Genomic DNA, 23,056 nt, shown 5'->3' with positions numbered 1-23,056 from the left:
CCCTTCCAAAATCATGGTAATCAAAGAAGACAACAATCATCGAGTCTAAGGACCTAACGTGCTTAACTCTTGAAGAGCTAATCGGTTCACTCCTTACTCATGAAATGATGCTTGAAGATGAGGTGGACATTGATAAGATTAAAGAGACATCAAAGGAGAAGGAGAAGAAGAAAAACATTGGAGTTGTTCTCAAATCCACAAAAGATGAGAGTGATTCGGACGAAGATGACGATGTCGAGGAAATGGCATTGTTTGCTAAACGATTCAGAAAAATGATGAGACCTTACCGAGGAAGAAAATTCAAACGAAATGAAGGCCTCAAAAATGAACCAAAGGAGAAGGACCCGATCATTTGCTATGAATGCAAAAAGCCGGGGCATGTCAAATATGATTGCCCACAATTAAAGAGAAATGGTCAATCAAAGAATAAGCACAAGGCTCATGTGGCTACATGGAGCGATGAAGAAGGTTCCGACGAAGAGGAACAAGAAGTAGCAAACTTGTTCTTGATGGCATTCGGGGAAGATTCTAAGGTAACCTCTAACTCATATGATTTTGATTATTTATCCTATGATGAGCTATTAGAGGAATATAATGGGTTGGCTTCGGATTATGAGATTTTTTTTTAAAATATAAAAATGATGTTTCAAAATTGAAAAATGAAAATAAAATCATATCAAAAACCAACAACGATCTTGAAAGTAAAATCAAAGATTTGCAAATTAAACTAGAAGATTTGAAAAGAAAAATTTGGATTTGCAAAATTTACTTTCAAAGGTAAATGAAGATCATCAAAAGAAAATTGATGATCTTAAAGCTTATTTTAATAAAGTTGGAACAAAACGTTTTGAAAATGGAGAAAATTCAAAATCCAACTTTGTTAGAAAAAGTTTTAAAAACTACAATCATAAAGGTCCCCAAAGAACCTCTAATGGAAATATTGTTAGAAGTATATGGGTTCCTAAAGAGCTCATTACTACTAAAGATAAGGATATCCTACACAAATGGATACCTAAGGGGACTAGGATTTTGGAAACTAATGAATATGGACCCAAAAGAATTTGGGTACCAAAAATTAGAAATTAATCTATGTTTGTAGGAAAATGAGCATTGCTACAAGGCACGGGAAACAAATCCAAATTCATGGTACCTTGATAGTGGATGCTCAAGACACATGACCAGAGACAAAAGCCGGTTCATTGAGCTTAACGCCAAAAATGGAGGAGAAGTGACTTTTGGTGATGATTCAAAAGGTCACATTGAAGGTATTGGTACTATTGGTAATACCTCTTCCATACAAATTAAGAATGTTTTATATGTGAATGGATTACATCATAATCTATTGAGTATTAGTCAATTTTGTGATAAGGGATTCAATGTCATGTTTGATATTAATGGTTGTAAAGTCATTGACATTGCATCTAATCAGATTATGTTTGTTGGTTATAGAATAGGAAACATATACATGATGCATTTAGATTCTATTGATATGACTAATTTGTTCCTAGTTGCTAAGGATGAATATGATAGTTGGTTATGGCATAGGAGACTAGGACATGCTAGTATGAGTGTTTTGCAATGGCTAATTCAAGGTGATTTAGTTCGAGGGTTGCCTAAGCTTAAATTTGATAATGATAAAATCTGTGATGCTTGTGCTAAAGGAAAACAAAAGCGAGTTTCTTTTAAATCCATTAATGATGTATCAACTAGTAGAGTATTACAATTGATCCATATAGATCTTTTTGGGCCAACTAGGACTACTAGTTTGGGTGGAAAACAATATGCATTTGTCTTGGTAGATGACTATTCTAGTTATACTTGGGTTCTATTTTTAAGCACTAAAGATGAAGCATTAGAACATTTCATCACATTTTCAAAAATAATCCAAAATGAAAAAGGTTACTCTATAACTAGTGTTAGGAGTGATCATGGCACTGAATTTGAAAATCTTGGATTTATTGAGTTTTGTAATTCTAATGGTATTAGCCATAATTTTTCAGCATCTAGAACCCCTCAACAAAATGGAGTTGTTGAGAGGAAAAATCGAACTTTAGAAGAAATGGATAGAACCATGCTTTGTGAAAAACATTTGCCAAAATATTTTTGGGCGGAAGCCACAAATACCGCTTGTTATGTTGTAAATCGAGTAATGATTAGGCCAATTTTAAAAAAAACTCCATATGAAATTTTCAAAAATAAAAAGCCTAACATTAGCTATTTTCATCCTTTTGGATGTAAATGTTTTGTTTTGAACAACGGTAAAGAAAACCTTGGCAAATTTGATGTTAAAAGTGATGAAGGAATTTTTCTGGGTTATTCCTTAAATTCTAAAGTTTATCGAGTATTTAATAAAAGAACTTTAGTTGTAGAAGAGTCTATACATGTTGTTTTCGATGATAATCCCCTTCCGAGGAAGGATTCTTGTGTGAATGATGATGTAGGTATTATAAATACAAATGAAGTTAGACATGACGTTGAAGAACCATCATCAAAGGAAGAAACAAAAGATGAGGTAACTCATGATCCTCTTGAGAATCCAACCATTGAAGAAAGGGAAGTATCTTATCCAAGAGAGTACAACTATGTCAAGGATGGTGAGATTATAGGTGATCCATCCAAAGGGGTAACAACTCGATCTTTTATTAGAAATATTTGTAATTGTGTTGCATTTATTTCATGCATAGAGCCTAAGAATATTAAAGAAGCATTAAAAGATGAACATTGGATTATGGCTATGCAAGAAGAATTAAATCAATTTGAGAGAAGTAAAGTATGAACATTAGTTGAAAGGCCTAGTAATAAATCTGCTGTAGGTACTAGATGTGTATTTAGCAATAAGCATGATGAGAGTGATAATATAGTGAGAAACAAGGCTAGACTTATTGCTCAAGGGTATACTCAAGAAGAGGGCATAGACTATGATGAACCATACGCTCCCGTAGCTAGGATGGAAGCAATTAGAATGTTATTAACATTTGCATGTTTTCATGAATTTAAACTATATCAAATGGATGTTAAACGTGTATTTTTAAATGGTTTTATAAAAGAAGAAGTGTATGTGGAACAACCTCCAGGTTTTGAAGATTCAAAATTTCTGGATCATGTTCTTAAATTGACAAAAGCACTTTATGGTTTAAAACAAGCTCCTAGAGCTTGGTATGAAAGACTGTCAAATTTTTTAATTGAAAAAGGTTTTTCAAAAGGGAAGGTTGACATTATATTTTTTTAAAGCATAAAGGTAAAGATTTATTAGTAGTTCAAATTTATGTTGATGATATAATATTTGGTTCTACTAATGATGTTCTTTGCCAAGAATTTTCTAAGCTAATGCAAAGGGAATTCGAAATGAGCATGATGGGGGAGCTCTCATTTTTCTTGGGACTCCAAATCAAGCAAAGAAAAGATGGCATCTTCATCAATCAAGCTAAGTACGTCAAAGATATGCTCAAGAAGTTTGGACTGGAAAATGGGAAACCTCATGACACTCCAATGAGCTCTTCTACAAAGCTTGACTTGGATGAAGGAGGTAAATGTTAAATTATATAGAATGATTGGATCTCTACTTTATCTAACTGCAAGTAGACCAGACATTATGTTTAGTGTTTTCTTATGTGCTAGATTTCAATCATGCCCTAAGGAATCACATTTACTAGCTGTTAAGAGAATCTTTATATACCTTAAGGACACTCCTAGTTTAGGACTTTGGTATCCTAGAGACTCTAGCTTTAGCTTGCATGCCTTTTCTGATGCGGATTATGGATGATGCAAATTAGATAGGAAAAGCACCTCCGGTACTTGCCAATTCCTTGGAAATATGCTGATTTCTTGGTTTTCAAAGAAACAAAATTGTGTTGCATTATCTACCACTGAAGCCGAATACATTTTAGCTGGTAGTTGTTGTGCACAAGTTTTATGGATGAAACAACAACTTTTTGATTATGGAATTGAAGTAGGTACCATTCCTATCAAGTGTGACAATACTAGTGCTATTTGTCTCACTAAAAATCCCATCCAACACTCTAGAACTAAGCACATTGAAATAAGACATCACTTCATTAGAGACCATGTCGCTAAGGAATATGTAGTTCTAGAATTTTTTGATACTTTGCACCAATTAGCGGATATCTTTACAAAACCTTTAGACAAGGAAAGATTTTGGACACTTAGGAGAGAATTAGGTTTGACCAACCTATCTTCACTTAGTGTTTAAAATAATTTTAGCACTTTTAAGACTAAATGAAAAACGCTTAGAATAGTAATTTTTGATTGCATTCATTGCTATTAGTTAGGGGGAGTTTATGATTCTTGATGAAAATTAACTTTATGTTGAAATATAGTTTAAAGATTAATTTGATTATTTGAACATGATTAATTTTCAATATATGAGTTGCCAATACCACTAGAGAAAGTTAATTTAGCATGTTGTGTGTTTAAAATTGGATTTTGGTGCAGAGGGAATTGATACCCTCATGAGGGAACCGATTCCCCCTTTGAATGGGGACCGATTCCCCCCTTAGGCGAATCGATACCCCCCTAGGGTTCTGGATTTTAACACGGGCAGAACTCCTAAAAATCTCAAACCCTCTTATTCTCTCATTACCGCCGTTCTCCTCTTCTACTCTCTCCATATCTCCACTTTACCTCAAAACAATGTTTTTAATCGGAATTCTCTTCAAATATCATCTTTTAAACTTGCTAGCATCATTAAAATCGTGCAAACAACATCAAAATCCACTCAATCTCATCTTTCAATGTAAATTTTTCTAAATTCTCTATTTCATTGATTTTGAACATATGACTAGTTTTAATTAGTTATAGATAGAAATAGTGATTGGGCATTGATTGTTTAGTGATTAGAAACTAGATATTACAACTAATTTCATCAAAAACACAAGAATTTTCCAAAATTTTTGAAATTTTTGAAAAAAAATGTTTTTCAAATTATTGTGTTTTGATTGAATTATGTTGTTGTTATGAAAACTATACATATATTGTTTTTCAAAACCTTATTTTTCAATAGTTTTCAAAAACTTTTCCCGTTAGGATTGGTTTAGAGAACCTTGAAATATTGAGGACTCAATTGAGTTTTGGGATTAATTGAATTGCATACTTGTGTTTTCCAATTTGCAGGTTATCCATTCTATTTCGATTTCCTAAACCATGTCCAATCCTAAACGTGCTAGGTCATCATCTAGTCGCTCAAACCGTCAATCCAACCCACCTCCAAATCCTCCTCCTATTCTTGAAATTCCAATTCCTAATCCTAATTCCATTGATCCTAATATGACTATCCAAAACTCGTGCTTAAATCATCCTTGTCCTAGAAATCATCATTTTTGGTATTATCAATATTTTGACTCTTACAAAATTAGAGAAGAACGTATCCCTTCTCGTCAAGCTATGATAGATATCGATTTTAAATATCTTCCTCTTTTACAAGAGTGGAAATTTGATAAACTTTGTGACATTGAACCTATAGTTTACCATCAACTTGTTCACATCTTTTATTCTTATGCCATTTGTGTCAAAAACCGAGCTCAAACTGAAACCATAGGAGTTCGTTCCTACCTCCTAGGACAATTCTTACATATTGACTCGGCTTACATAGCCAAAGCATTAGGATTAGATAATGATGGTATATCAAATGAAAAATAGGTTTTAGGTTCTCGTTATAAAAGAAGGGATAATGCGAGTGTCTTAGACCTTCATGATCATTTTCTTCATCTATTGATTTCTTGGTGGTTTCGACCATCCGGAGGTCGTTACTATACTCTTCATGCTTTAGATCTTTGGTGGTTACATTGTTTCCAAAACAGTATTAAAATAAACCTACCTCAGATTATTTTTGCTGAAATCGGTGAAACTGTAAATCTTGTTCCTAACAAGAAACTCTGTTCATCTCTAATTTACGGTTGCATTCTGAGTAATATTTTTTCTAAAGCCGGGCTTAGAGTAGGTGTAGATGTCGTCTTTCCTCTAAAGAAACAAATTAATCTTCTTTCCTTAACGAGAGCAGGATGGATAAAGGATAAGGAAACCGGTGAATGGGTTCGATCTTCTGAAAATACTCCGGGAGCTAGTTCTTCACGAGCTCCACCAGAAGCTGACGACGATCCCGAGCTTAAACAATTAATGCGAGACATCGATGAAGCCGAAGATGAGCCTGAGCAGCCCGAGGAGCAGCCCGAGGAGCAAGCACAACAAACGAATCAAATGCCTCCATATTTTCAATCTTTTATGGAGACATTCGATTTCCGATATGCTACCACAGATTCGCGCTTCACTTCTATAGAGTCCCATTTATCCACAATGGGAGCTCAACAATTGGAAATTCTCCAGGAGATGCGTGAAACAATGAAGCAACCAACGCTCGTATTAATGAACTCACTCATGAGATGGCCGCTATGCGAGCTCGTTTTCCTCTTCCCGATCCTCCTACGGATGCTTGATTCTGTGTTTTGCTTTAGTACTTTGAACTTAAAGCTTATTGTTTAAACATTTTGAATGTTTTTGGATTGTTTTCTTTTTGTTGTTGGATATTTGAACTTATTTGATGGATTATGGATGTTTGAACTTATATATTTGGTGTGGTTAAATTTCTTCATTATTACATCATTTACATCATGTTAGATAAATGACCAATTTTACCATGTCACATTGTTTATGAATATTGATTATGAAACTAATGGCTAACGTTTCTCTTGATTGTGATCTTAGCACCTTAAACTATATATATAATCAGTTGGCTGAATGATTTCAAAACCTTGTTTAATATCTTTTAAAAGTCTTTTTGATTTAACAAAAAGGGGGAGAAATGTTAAAAGCGTTTTAAAGAGGAGAAGTGTTAGAGTAAGGGGGAGTAATTTCAAAACTTGATTTCAAAATCTTAAAATTACCAAAATGTTTTGTTATATCAAAAAGGGGGAGATTGTTGAATACATTTTGATATTTCGATATAACAAATTAAGTTAAATAAATTTTAAGATTTTCCAAAAAGATTTTCTAAGTATATTCGATATAATTATTCGAATATTAAAATATTATTCCAAATCTTTCAAATGTCATTTTTAATCCTTACTCAAGTGTAAAATTAAGTTTTAGTCTTAAAATAATTTCAAAACAATTTTACAAAATATTTTGAACCATTTCAAAGCCAAAATTTCCAGATTGCTCAGAGGGAACCGATTCCCCCCCAAGGGGGTATCGATTCCCCCCCTGAATGGTTTGGCTCCGAGAATTCCAGTATGCTCGGAGGGAACCGATTCCCCCCACTGTTCAACGGTCAAAATATTTGAATTTTACACATAGGGAACCGATTCCCCATGAGGGGTACCGATTCCCCCCACGCTCCAAGCTTTTTTATTAAATGATTTCACACTAAAACGACTCTATTATCTCCACTAATCATCCCCAACGTTCAGAAGTGATTCATGGTGTATTGAAGCAAGCTTAGAAGTCATTGATCTATAACAAGAAACATCAAGCAACTAGAATCAAGAGAGAAACAAAGAGAAAGCATCAAACCTCAAGTATGAGCATTTCAAGCCTATTTTTCATTCAATATTCATTTTGCTTTCAAGAACACTTATTGTGATCAATTGTATTCATTCTTGAGTGTTCTTTTCTTTGTTCTAGAATTGTGCAAACAATCTACCTTGTGAGGATTTCCTTGTAAGTTTACAAATTTGTATTGTTCTCTTTGGGAGAGAGTGTTCTCAAGAATTTGGGGTATAATTCTTGAGGTTTTGTAAGGTTATTCTTTGTCCTCAAAAGAAAGACAAATTAGTGAATTTGTGGAAAATCCTTAGTGTGGATAGCTAAGGTAGTGGATGTAGACTTTGGTTGAGAAAGTCGAACCACTCTAAATCGCTGTGCAAATTTCTTTCAATTTTCTACAAAAGCTTCCACCAAAATTTTAATTGCCAATTCAACCCCTTCTTGGCCATATTCGTCAATCGATTAACTCAACAGATAAGATTCAAGCCAAGCTTCACAAATGGTCTAGGATGAAATTGAGCTACGCGACAGGCTTGATCTTGTTAAAACTATCCTCTTCGGCGTTACCAACTTCTGGTGCAGGCAGCTTGTACTGCCTCAATCCATCACCAACAAAATTGAGCAAGTTTGTTCTAGATATTTTTGGAAAGGGTCGGATATCCCATCTACGGGAGCTCGCGTTAGTTGGGACTCTATTTGTACCCCTAAGTCCGAAGGAGGTTTAGGCCTTAAAGACATCAAAAACTGGAATAGAGCATGCATGATCCACCTTATCAAAAAAATTCTTGCAGTTGGAGTCTCAAGAAAATTATGAAGCTTTGAAGTGCTGCTCAACCTCTTCTCAATTCAGGAATTACCAGTCCAAAATATATTTGGGAGCAGATTCGACCGAAAAGTAACAGAGTTCACTGGCATAAACTCATTTGGTTTCCCCTCTACATACCGAAGCACAATATCATTTCTTGGTTGGTGGTTCTGGATCGTCTACCCACCAAAGAAAGGTTGCAAAGGTTCGGTCTTGTCACAAACGATCATTGTATTTTCTGCTATGAAGGTAGCGAAACGAGAAATCATCTATTTGCATATTGCAAAGTATCTACTTCAATATGGAATTCCATTCTACATCTTTCAGGCATTCAAAAACCTCATTTAACTTGGTCGAATCTTCTGGTTTGGGCTATAGTGAAATGGAAGGGTAAATCTTTAATTTCTGTTATTCTTAAACAGTATTGGTGTGCATTCTTTTACACCATTTGGGAGGAAAGGAATCGAAGGATATTCAGAGGCATCAACAAATCAGTGGATGATATTATTCTTGTAATTAAGCAGACTATAGGTTTTTATTTAAGAAATAGAACTATCAATAGATTAGATAGCACTAATTTATTTCTTTGTAATCAATGGGGTATAGTTTGATTTTTGATGTATATGTTTCCCATTGTTCTGTTTCTTTTACTGGACTTATTGTAGCAGGTTTCTACTTCCTTCTGGATATAAAATTTTTCTTATCCAAAAAACAATAATTGTTCCCACTCTACATAGTAAAATCATGGACTTTATTACTCCGAAGATTTAAAATATCAATTTTAAATTGTTCATATTCAAACCCATTCTTCCGTTTCACTTCAAAACCTGAGAGAAATTAAAAAAAAAACAAAAACAACAACAAACGAAGTGTAAATTGTAACACCTTAATTTAGAGACTAAATTCTAGAAGTTATAAAGTATTGAATTTAAGTGATATTTTGGAAGAAATTAAGAATTAAATTGTAAAATCGTAAAGTTGGTACACCATTTTATGAAGTGTAGGAATTCGAGGACTAAACTCATAATTTACCCATTTTTCTTTAGGTGAGAATTATAAACCCCCTCCCCCGTCTATTTTCCCAGAATGTTTCCCATTTCCTCTCCCCCGGTCAACTACTTTGAGCTCCGATTTCTCCATCGTCCGGCCACCGTTCATCGATCCGAAACCACCATCGTATTCGTTGTCGATCCGAGAACAAAACCCCTCAAACTTCTTGTCGTGAATCGTCGCTGTTCGCCGTAAAATTCAAATCAAAGTTTCAAAGTTTTTAAACTCCAAAACCGTGAAAATAGTCGATTCGTCGTCGATCGTTACTCCGTTTTCGACACTTCCCGCACCATCGTGTTCCTTGCATCGTTCCGAGTCCACCGATGTCCTTTTTGTCTCCGACGGCGCGTGAGGGGGTGAGGAAGTTAAATTTTTGATGTTTCGGAATTGAACTCTCTACTATTCAAAATTGTGAACCGATGTTGGTATGTGTCTCAAAATCCCTAAAAATAATTTTAGAAATTTTTATGGAATTTTTTCGACCTCCTAGGCCTCCACACGTGCACCCACTCACCACCCCCTGCGAGTGGGCCTTGTGTGGCAACTTGGTGAGCCACTGAGCCGAGCCGTCAAGCCACCAAGCCACTTAGTTGAGCTGAGCTAAGTTGACTGAGCCGTTGACCTGCACTGACCATTGACTGGCGTTGACTTTGTCTAAAAAGCAAAATTTTCGAAAAATTAGATTTTATGTTTTTCGACGTCATGAGTCCGATTCCGAAGTCTGTTTTGCCAAATTTGAACCCAGTAATATGTTTTTCATTAATTTATCACCCAATTCAATCTGTTTTTTGCAATTAAGCTCCGTTTCTGATGAAATTTTTGTTGTTATGTATCTAAGAAATTATTGGACATTAATTTCAAGATCGAGGGCGTTAGAATGGAATTAAATTGGTCAATCAGTATGGAACAGAAATTGAGGTAATACTTTACTACCTCTTTGCATGCTTTATGGAACATGTTGATAATGGGTAAATACATGGATGTATATAATTGGTCAATTATGCCTATCTGTTATCTGCATGACCTGTAGCATCAACTGGTAGTACTGTATTACTGAGTTTTCCAAAGCTCACTCTGTTACTCACATTTTCATGTTAAAAGAATCGTATAGTACATCTATCGACATCAGTAAGAGAGTTCTTTCGGCGTTGCTTGCAGAGTATGGTACATGTGGCATGTAATTGTATTTTATTTTATATATATGAGTCTGAAAATCTGTTTTATCTCTGTATACTGATAAATCATTTTACGAGTTACATGTTTTAATAAAAGTTTTAAATTTTCTGATATTTTTACAGTGGGTCGCTCCGGTGGCCCTAATATGACATCCCAGATCGGATCAGATTACCCGCATAGGTATGAGGGGTTACATAAATTCACAGCCTTTTCCATCAGAAAGAAATGGCTACTACTAGAAAGATCTTTCTAAGAATTCAATTTTCCATTAAACCATACAAACCATAACAGCCTAATACTTGCACAATCAAGCTCAGGTCAGTAACAAGCTCAACTAAAATCAATGAAGTTCCACTATTTTTGTTTTATAAAAATGGTTAGAAAAATCATGAAAATAACAAGAAAAAGAACGAAATTAGTGGAAAAAATGTTGAAATTGTAAAAGTAATACCTATTAGAGACGGAGAAAAATAGCATTGAAATCAGAGGTTTCCAAGTCCAAAACGTCGTTGGAGCCGTAGAAGAAGCGGTGGAACAAGCGGTAAAAGAAAATTACACAAATGATATCCAGCCACATGGTAAACTGCTTAAATCTAATTTTTATCGGCGGAAAATGTAAATTAAGAAAAGAAATTGGAAGCTGAAAAAATCAAAACGTTTAAATCAAGATTGACAAGTTCTGTAATATTTTTCGATGAAACACCTATTAGATTCAAACTTAAGATATCAAGATGAATTGACCCATAAAATTTAATACCGAACAACCACCATCAACGGTAATCGACGGTGGCTCACAGTTACGTCTCACCACCTTCTACTTTTATTTTATAATTTTTATTATTTTATTTTAAATAATAGGCACAATACAAACAAATATCCCTAACGTTTGACAATATATACGATTTTGCCCTTATTTTTTTTGGAATATTTGATCCCTCAACGTTTCATTTTGGGTCAAAAAACACTCTCGTTGGATGAAAATCGTTAGTCAACTGATGATCAACGCCTGAAGCTGACTCAGCAAGAACATGTGGAGGAAGATACTGACGTGGCATGTCCATATCATAATAAATGATGATGTGGCATATCCACGTAGACTAAATTCTAGCATGGCATGCACACGTGTGATGCCACGTCAGCAATTTTTAAAAAAAAATAATTAATAATAAATAATTATATTTTACTAAATTGATATCAACCAATCAGATGTTACCACATGACACATGATTTTTTTGTTAAATTAAGAAATGAGGGATTAAACCTCTACAAAATTTTACAACAATAGGATTTAAACATGGATCTAAGGGATGAAAGGCTTGACGTCCAACCACCAGGCCAAATCACTTAGTTGTTAATGTTAGGCTAATAACATTATTTAAGGTATATTGAAGCCAATTAAACCACCACTAACACAAACACTTTTTTTAAAAATTATAGTTAGATTTAAATTGTTAGAATTATTTGAGTCAATTTAAATTCATATTTACATTTTTAATTAATTTTAAATTTATAAACTTTAAAAAATATAAAAAATAAAACGATTTAATCTTTTGAGTCTGAATCCTAGCTTTGGAACTTCTCCTATTCTCTGGCTGTAGGCTTCTTTGCATTAAACGAAAACGAATTGCAATGAACATCATTGATGAAAGTTAATTTCACTGTGTCTTAAATTGCTTTGTCTCTTTATTTTTCTTGAAGTATCCGTGCCCGACACTCTAAAAACACTTGCACGAGTATATGACCGTCGAAGTACATTAAAAACATGTCGGAGAGATGGTCATATCCGATAATGAAGTTTGAGTTTGAGCATCATTGCTAGGTGTTTCACAATTGGTTATTAATTTTTTTTTTGCCTTCTGGTATGCAGTTTGGTGCAGGAGAACCAACTTGTTGATGGACCTAATGCTTCACACATTACACCGAGGGCTCTTGACTGATGGGAGAAAAGATTAGACAATATTTTTTAAGGTTGACCGTACGATATGCTCGATGACGCTTTTGCTGATACCGTCTTGAAGTACCATGTAGATATACAAGTTTGCTGCAGATTTACACAGTTAAAGACCTCATTTTGCATGACCTTTAAAAACCAACCATGGATTTTTCTTTGTTTTAGCCCTTCAAGGACATGATAGAAGGAATGAGATTAGATTTAAAGAAGTCCAGATATATGGACTTCGATGAGCTCTACCTTTACTGCTACTATGTTGCTGGGACGGTCGGACTAATGAGTGTTCCTGTAACACCCTCAACCCGTACTCGACCTGGATACGAATCCGAATTGTCACATTAACTATTCCCAAAACATTTGCTCTTACTAAATCGATGAAAATTTTAAACTTTCATTAATATTAAAAGTGAAATAATGTACATACAATAAATCAAAAAGTTTACAAAATTGATCAGTACCATTTAACCCTTAAATACATGCCAACATTATTTTTTACAAAAAAAGTACCTACTGTTAAATGGCTTCTGATCTGATCTATGATGCTGTTATGCAGTCTCTATTGCCTACTCATGCTTTTAGGACTTCTTGGATCCTACGTGTAAAACACTCACAAGCTAAGTCATAGACTTAGTAAGGCATATAATATACAATAATGCAATAGTGAACTCATGGAATATGCAATCCTATAATCTCATCATGTAATAACAATTATCATATATCTACTCAACAATGGCAGGTATAATCATACATGAAACAAATAATAACATGAAATTTCATCATAACGATAATTCTTTTTATATCTTTCATTAGACCATGTGCATTACTGAGAACCTAAGGTATGTGAGTGCATTGAGGTTGTGCACCAATGTTGTCACCACAGCTCGTATCAATTTTCACTAAGTGCCATATAAAATTGTCCCGAAGGACCTCGTAGAATTGTACCGAAGGACCACGTAGAATTATCCTTAAGGACCACATATATGTTCAAAAGGATCAAATATATGTCCCGAAATACCGCATATATGTTCCCAAGGATCACATATATGTCCCGAAGGACCGCGTAGAACACTCGACTCTTGGCATGCCAATTATACCTACAGCTCTCATATTATATAACATGGATTTTATTATTTACAGGTTTTACATGTTCACTTAATCAATCAAATCGTTACATATACATGTACTCATATAGCTCATATCATTTCTCATGTAATCACATAGGTTCTATCTCATAACATATATAACATGTGCATATAATCACTTATATCTAGCTTGTGCTTTGTTCTCTTAGGTTCACATTGATCACATAACATATATTATCACATATAAACATGTGTCAGTTAAGCATGTACTCATAATAATCATGACATCTAAATGCTTGTAACTATAGAACCATGAAATCAAACATAGGAAATAGACTTATCACAAATATTGTTTCCATAAAACACCAATTATAATATAATAGGCACTCACCTTAGCCTCACTTAGTCCAAATCAACTCCTATAAATTGTTATCTCTCGATCGATCAAAACTCTTCGACTATTCCAGAACTTGCTTATGTTCGATATCTACACCAATGTACATTTGATACGAATATTAGAATTCTAAACCTTATGAATTGATCATCAATAACCAAGCTAAAAGAAGTACCTAATTCACATTTTCACTTTGAGTAACTATAGAACCATGAAATCAAACATAGGAAATAGACTTATCACAAGTATTGCTTCCATAAAACACCAATTATAATATAATAGTCGCTCACCTTAGTCTCACTTAGTCCAAATCAACTCCTATAAATTGTTATCTCTCGATCGATCGATCTTAACTCTTCGACTATTCCGGAACTTGCTTATGTTCGATATCTACACCAATGTACATTTGATACGAATATTAGAATTCAAAACCTTATGAATTGATCATCAATAACCTAAGCTAAAAGAAGTACCTAATTTACATTTTCACTTTGAGTAGTATCGGTACCCAAGGTATGGTACCGATACTTTCTTTACTGTGGTATCGATACTGTGCTTTGGTATCGATACCCTTTCCCGATTCTGGAATTCTATTTCAAAAATGGTATTGATACTTGCCTAATCGTATCGATACCCTTGGTATCAATACTACCCTTAGGTATCGATACACTTTGAATAACTTATCATCTTTTAGCTTATAGTATTGATATTGTCCATACAATATCGATACCCTACCCCAAATATCACCCATTTCTCTTTGAAGTATTGGTACTGGATGAATCAATATCGATACACCTAGCCCATAAATCACTAATTTAACCCGAAAATTTACTAGTACTTACTTAAACCTTCCATTTTGAACTCCTTTCATGCCACTAAACTTAACTGCACTTACTCAAATCATTTTATATCCATATAACACGTTGTTATCTTTAATATCTCATCAAAATTCTTGAAACCAAAAATCTTGCTAAATTTCCAAAATTTTCTAATTTTATTTCTAACACCTTACACTTCTTATTATAACTGAAGACAAGTCAAATGTAATCTTAAACTTTACGTACTAACTCTGTTTCAAAATTCCATTTAGAAACCTTTTTATTTTCAATTCTCCATAACTCACAATTCTTTTAGTTTCTTCATCCCTTTAACTTTCCATAATCTTTCCTAATGCTCCATCACTCAAAACCACTCTTTAATTGCATGAAATAACCAGCTGAAATTCAAACTCACCTTAGATAAGGAGTTCACGATGAGAGAAGGAAGAATAGTGAAAATAGTTCTAGAGATTTTCTTTTCCCCTATCAAAGCTCCACGTGTATATATTATAACCACAACAAAACTTCTAATTGATTTACTTTCCAAATGACCATTTTTCCCTTCCATTCATCATTCTTTGCTATTCAATCCTTCATAAAAATATTATACTTAAGTCCCTAAACTTTTTAATTTATCTACTTTAGTCACTAAATTCTAAAATTTTATAATTTAGTCACTAACACGGTATTTGGGATGTTACAAATCCCCCTTAAGAAAATACGTCCTCAAATTTTCATTGCACAAAGAGATGGGGGTACAGATTACGCATATCCTCTTCACGTTCCCACAATGCTTCCTCTACTTTGCACTGGTTCTTCCTCATAGGTCAAGTTAGGCTGAACTTCTATCTCTTCTAGTGTAACAATATGGGAGGGATCAGTCCTATATCTCTGAAGCATGGAAATATATAAAACATCATGAATATTTTCCATTTTCAATGGCAAAGCTAACTGATATGCCACAAGTCCTACTCTCTTAACGAACTCATATGGCATAATAAACCAAGGACTAAGTTTTTCTTTTCATCCAAACCTTAGCACCTTCTTCCAAGGAGACACTTTTAGGAATACTTTATCTGACTTGAAATTTAATCTCTTTTCTCTTAAGACCAACATACGATTTCTATCTATCGGCTGCCACTTTGAGGTTATATTAAATCACTTGAACTTTCTCCTCTACTTCCTTAATCAAATCAAGACCAAGAACTTCTCGATCCTTAAGCTCATAACAATTCAAGGGCGTACGACACTTCCTCCTATATAAAACCTCATGGGGAGCCATCTTCATGCTTGACTGGTAATTATTATTGTAAACAAATTTAGCAAGTGGTAAATACTTCTCCCAATATCCTTTGAACTCTATCACACAGGTTCTTAACATTTCTTCTAGAATTTGAATAGTCCGCTCAGACTGGCCATCTATTTGAGGATGAAATGTTGTGCTAAAGTTCAGTTGGGTTCCTAACGCTCTATATAAAGTCTTCCAAAATCTCGATGTAAATCGAGGATCTCGGTCAGAAATAATCAAACCAGACACACAATGCAATCGAATAATTTTCTTGATGTACAGTTCAACATACTTATCCATGAAGAAATCAGCTTGTACTAGAATGAAATGCGCTGACTTAGTCAATCTATCAACTATCACCCAAATCGAATCTCTTTTATTCAAAGTCAAACATAGCCCTGTCACAAAATCCATTGTCACATTCTCTCACTTCCACTGAGGAATGAAGAGTGGTTGCAATAATCCTGAAGGAACTTGATGCTCGGCTTTGACTTGTTGACATATCAAATATTTAGACACAAATTCTGTGATGCTTCTTTTCATTTCCGGCCACCAATATCGACTCTTGAGATCCATATACATCTTGTTTCCACCATGGTGCATTATCAACGGACTACAATGAGCTTCTGTTAACAGATCATTTTTCAACTCCTCATCATCTGGAATCACCAGTCTCCCTCGCTAATATAGATTCCCATTAGGTTACATCTTAAAATCTTTATTTCCTTTATACTTTACTTGTTCCAATCTCTTCAAATATTTTCATCTTCGGTTTGCAATTCTTTATTCGACTTAACCATCTTGGTTGCAGCTTCAATTCTGCACATAAACCACCATCTCCATCTAATGACAACCTTGCTTCTAGAGCTCGTAAGGCTGCAAACGTCTTTCGACTTAGGGCATCAACTATCACATTCACTTTTCCAGGATGGAAATCAATTATCACATCATAGTCCTTTAAGAATTCCATCCATCTCCTTTGCCTCTAATTTAATTCTTTCTGAGTCATTAGATACTTTAAGCTTTTATTATCCGTATAGAGATAGTAGCGTTCCCCATATAAGTAGTGATGTCAATTTTGAGAGCGAACACTACTACCACCAATTCTAAACCATTCGTTGGATAGTTCTTCTCATGAGGTTTCAATTATCTAGAAGCATAAGCTACTACTTTCCCTTATTGCATCAATACACATCCCAAGCCATTATGGGAAGCATCACTGTAAACCACATAGTTCTTACCCAATTCGGGTTAGACCAATACTGGAGTTTCTATCAAAATTCTCTTTAATACCTCAAAACTCTCTTGACACTCAGGATTTCAAATAAACGTTATATTTTTCCTCATCAACTTGGTCAAAGACAAAGCTATCATTGAAAAGTTCTTAACGAACCTTCGATAATATCCTGCAAGCCCTTGAAAATTCTGAACTTCAGACACAATCTTTGGAATTTACCATTCTACAATGGCTTTTATCTTTTGACAATCAACCTGAATTCCCTATGCAGAAATCACATGTCCTAGAAATGCCACTTCATTTAACCAAAACTCGCACTTAGATAATTTGGCATATAGCTTTTTATCTCATAAAATCTGCAAGACTATCCTCAGATGTATACTATGCTCTTCATTATACTTCGAATACACCAATATATCGTCAATGAAAACAACTATAAATTGGTCTAGATAAGGTTGAAATATTCTATTCATAAGATCCATAAAAGTAGCAGGTGCATTCGTTACCCCAAACTACATAACAATGAACTCATAGAGACCATATCTTGTTCTAAAAGCCATTTCTGGAATAACTTTTTCCGGAATCTTCAATTGAAGATAGCCAGAATGCAAATCGATCTTTGAAAATACTGATGCTCCCTTTAACTGATCAAACAAATCATCGATTCTATGGAGAGGTTACTTGTTCTTTATGGTCACCTTGTTGAGTTGTCTATAGTCTATACATAGATTCATAGAACCATTCTTCTTCTTTACAAATAATACCAGAGCTCCCCAAGGTAACACACTTGGTCTGATAAATCCTTTGTCCAATAATTCATGTAACTAAATCTTTAACTCATTCAACTCTTTTGGTGTCATTTGGTAAGGTGCCATTGCAATAGGCGCTGTTCCAGGAATTACTTCTAATTGAAATTCAACCTCTCTATCTGGAGGTAATCCTAGTAACACTGCAGGAAAGACATCGGGGAACTCTCTGACTATGGAAATCTCTTCTAACCCTTTCTTCTTGGCTCTAGTATCTATCACATTAGCAATAAAACCCTGACATCCTTGTAACAATAACTTCTTTGCCGACATCACTGATATTACATTTGCTAACGGATTCTATCTTTCATTGATCACACTTACTTCTATTCCATTGGAACTAATCAGAGTTACTCTTTTCAATCTACAATCAATATTTGTATGGAAATTATATAACCAGTTTATTCCCAAAATTTCCTCAAATTCGTCAAAGTGTAATTCCAACATATTAGCAGGGAATTCAATTCCCTGGATTCTTATGGGACACCCTCGACATACTTGATTAACCCGACCATTATGCCCTAATGGGTTGGTCACTATCACATCACTATTTGTCACTTCTAATTGAATTCTCAACTCTCTAATCAGCTTACTTTTAATATATGAATAAGTTGAACATGGATCAATCAATACCAAAAAACATTTATCATACAATTAGAAAGTACCTACAATTATCTCTGGATCATCACGTTCTTTATTGGTGTTTATGTTGTAAACCCGAGCAGTTGAGCGAACTTTATGCTGAGTAGAGGATTCAGGCTGATTCCTTCCTCTAACTCTACCTCTTTCTCTCTGGACTATCGAAGCAGATCGTTCAGACTGTGCAGGCTCTCTAGCATCATTGGACAATCCCGGATAAAATGTTTGATGTCACCGCATCGAAAACAGGCTCTGGAAACTATTCGACACACTCGGGTATGACTTCTTCCACATAGCTGAAAGTATCTGGCTTGACCCTGATTAGATCTCCCAGTTCCAGACCACATAGATTGAGTATGTCTAGCTCTCATCTGATTTGATCCTCTAGCAGAGGATGAAACTAACTCAGATCTTGCCTGAGATCTTAAACCAGAATCTCTACCCTGCTTAGGTGGTGCTGAAATCGATGAAGCCTCAGTTCTTTTAGATGTATGGGCTCTTTTCTCTCCAAACCTTTCATTCTGATCTCTCTCTAGAGGTTTAGCACGGTTGACTACCTCTTGAAATAAGGACAGGTTCAAGACAATTAATATCTCTTTCATTCGAGGACGTAAGCCCTCAGCAAACCATTCACAGGCATCCTTCTCCATCGGAATAAGTTCTGCAGCAAAGCGACTTAACTTGTTGAACTTATACTCGTATTCATACACAATACGATTCCATTGCTTCAGGTTCATAAACACTTGCTTCATTTGCCTGATAAACTGATCTCCTATAGACTTATGCTTGAATTCTTCCAAGAACAAAGACCATGTCACTTGATTACTTATTATTTTCATGGTGACATTCATCCACCATATTCTCGCTTGCCCACGAAGCAAGGACACTACTCCATTTATTTTCTACACCTCAGAACAGTGGAGTCCTTCTTGCATTATCTTTACATCATTCAACCAGAGGTCCGCCGCAACAGGATCTTCCTCTACTTCACCTTTGAATTCAGGAGCTCCTAGTCCCTTCAATTCTTTCGCTAAAGTTCAGTTGAGTTCCTAACGCTCTATGTAAAGTCTTCCAGAATCTCAATGTAAATCAAGGATCTTGGTCAGAAATAATTAAACCAGACACACCATACAATCGAATAATTTACTTGATTTACAGTTCAACATAATTATCCATGGAGAAATCAGCTCGTACTGGAATGAAATGCGCTGACTCAGTCAATCTATCAAATATCACCCAAATCGAATCTATTTTATTTGAAGTCAAAGGTAGCCCTGTCACAAAATCTATTGTCACATTCTCCCACTTCCACTGATGAATTGAGAGTGGTTGCAATAGTCCTGAAGGAACGTGATGCTCAGCTTTGACTTGTTGACATGTCAAACATTTAGACACAAATTCTGTGATACTTATTTTCATTCCCAACCACCAATATTGACTCTTAAGATCCATATACCATATTGTTTCCACCAGGGTGCATTGTCAACGGACTACAGTGAGCTTATGTTAACATATCTTTTTTCAACTCCTCATCATCTTGAATCACCAGTCTCCCTTGATAATATAGATTCCCAACAGGTTTAATCTTAAAATCTTTTTTTCCTTAATACTTTACTTGTTCCAATCTCTTCAAATATTTTTCATCTTTAGTTTGCAATTCTTTGATTCGATTTAACCATCTTGGTCGAAGCTTAAATTCTGCTCATAAACCACCCTCTCCATCTAATGAAAACCTTGCATCTAGAGCTCGTAAGGCTACAAACGTCTTTCGACTTAGGGCATCAGCAACCATATTCGCTTTTCTAGGATGGAAATCAATTTTCACATCACAGTCCTTTAGGAGTTTCACCCATCTCCTCTGCCTTAAATTTAATTCTTTCTGAGTCATCAGATACTTTAAGCTCTTATGATTCGTATAGAGATAGCAACGTTCCCCATATAACTAGTGACGCAAAATCTTGAGAGCGAACACTACTGTCGCCAATTCTAAATCATGTGTTGGATAGTTCTTCTCATGAGGTTTCAATTGTCTAGAAGCATAAGCTACTACTTTCCCTTCTTGCATCAATACGTATCCCAAGCCATTATGGGATGCATCACTATAAACCACATAGTTCTTACCCGATTCGGATTAGACCAATACTGGAGCTTCTGTCAAAATTCTCTTTAATGCCTCAAAACTCTCTTGACACTCAGGATTCCAAAAAAAAAGGTTATATTTTTCCTCATCAACTTGGTCAGAGGCAAGGCTATCATCGAAAATTTGTTAACGAACATTTGATAATAACATGCAAGCCCTAGAAAACTCCTAACTTCAGACACAATCTTTAGAACTTACCATTCCACAATGGCTTTTATCTTTTGAGGATCAACCTGATTTCCCTTTACAGAAATCACATGTCCTCAAAATACCACTTCATTTAACCAAAACTCGCACTTAGAAAATTTGGCATAGAGCTTTTTTCTCGTAACATTTGCAAGACTATTCTCATATGTGTATTATGCTCTTCATTAGACTTTGAATACACCAATATAGTATCAATGAAATCAACTACAAACTAGTCCAAATAAGGTTGAAATATTCTATTCATAAGATCCATAAAAGCAGTAGGTGCATTCGTTACCCCAAACATCATAACAATGAACTCATAATGATCATATCTTGTTCTAAAAGTCATTTTTGGAATATCTTTTTTCCTGAATCTTCAATTGATGATTTCCAAAACGCAAATCAATATTTGAAAATACCGATGCTCCCTTTAACTAATCAAACAAATCATCGATTCTATGGAGAGGATATTTGTTCTTTAGAATAGAGACTTAACTTGTTAAACTCACACTCGTATTCATACATGGTGCTATTCCATTGCTTCAAATTCATAAACTCTTGCTTCATTTTCCTGATAAACTGATCTCCTATATACTTATGCTTGAACTCTTCCAAGAATAAGGACCATATCACTTGATCATTTGTCATTCTCATGGTGACATTCGTTTACCATATTCTAGCTCGCCCACGAAGCAAAAAGACCACTCCATCTATTTTCTTCACCTTATAACAGTGGAGTCCTTCTAGCATTATATTTACGTCATTCAACTAGAGGTCTTCCGCAATAGGACCTTCCTCTAAATCACCTTTGAATTTAGGAGCTCCTAATTCGTTCAATTCTTTCATACATTCATCTTAGTAGTTGAAGGAGCAAGAGGTTGGAAACGAATCAGAATAGCGTCTAACATCCTAAAGAAAGCTCATTGATCTTGTACATGCACTCTGTGAGGTGTTTGTTCTTTACATTACCTAGTTAGGGCCAGTGAATTACTATTTCCTTACAGTTTAGAATCTCCCCCTTCAATTCGGGAACTCTCATATTCAGACATCTAATAAGACATAATCATATAACACTATTAGCAAGACAACATACTCGTTAATCTATCATATTAGAAGTTGTTACTTTTATGTTGGCATGTATACACTTAAAGACATTCTAGACTTTGGTTTATGCATAGAATTGGCTAAACCATAGCTCTAATACCATTATATGTAACACCCCCAACCCGTACCCGACCCGGATACAAATCCGATGTGTCACATTGACTTTTCCCAAAACATTTGCTCTTACTAAATCGATGAAAATTTTAAACTTTCATTAATATTAAAAGTGAAATAATTTACATACAATAAATCAAAAAGTTTACAAAATCGATCAGTACCATTTAACCCTTAAATGCATACCAACATTATTTGTTACAATAAAAGATCCTACTGTTAAATGGCTTATGATTTGATCTTTGATGCTGTTATGTCGTCTATGCTGCCTACTCTTGCTTTTCGAACTTCTTGGATCCTATAAACTCATCATGTAATAACAATTATCATATATCTACTCAACAATGACATGTATAATCATACATGGAACAAATAATAACATGAAATTTGATCATAACGATAATTCTTTTTATATCTTTTATTAGCCCATATACATTACTGAGAACCTAATGTATGTGAGTGCATTGAGGTTGTGCACCAATGTTGTCACCACAGCTCGTATCAATTTGCACTGAGCCCCATATAAAATTATCTCGAAGAACCTCATAGAATTATCCCGAAGGACCACATATATATCCCGAAGGACCACATATATGTTCCAAAAGACCAAATATATGTCCCGAAGGACCGCATATATGTTTCAAAGGATCACATATATGTCCCGAAAGACCGCGTAGAACCCTCGACTCTTGGCATGCCAATTATACCTACATCTCTCATATCACATAACATGGGCTTTACTATTTACAGGTTTCACATGTTCACT

The 23,056-nt window shown here is 34.8% G+C and overlaps 1 pseudogene; it reads left to right on the top strand.

The window, feature by feature from the left end:
- LOC120133533 overlaps nt 1-23,056 on the top strand; it is a 36,653-nt pseudogene that overhangs the window by 2,077 nt on the left and 11,520 nt on the right.

The sequence above is a fragment of the Hibiscus syriacus genome, unplaced genomic scaffold, assembly GCF_006381635.1.
Source record: "Hibiscus syriacus cultivar Baekdansim isolate YM2019G1 unplaced genomic scaffold, ASM638163v2 tig00110584_pilon, whole genome shotgun sequence".
In the NCBI taxonomy this organism is placed as follows: domain Eukaryota; kingdom Viridiplantae; phylum Streptophyta; class Magnoliopsida; order Malvales; family Malvaceae; genus Hibiscus; species Hibiscus syriacus.
The sequence above is the reverse complement of the archived record's forward strand: the minus strand, read 5'-3'. Positions and strand labels throughout refer to the sequence as shown.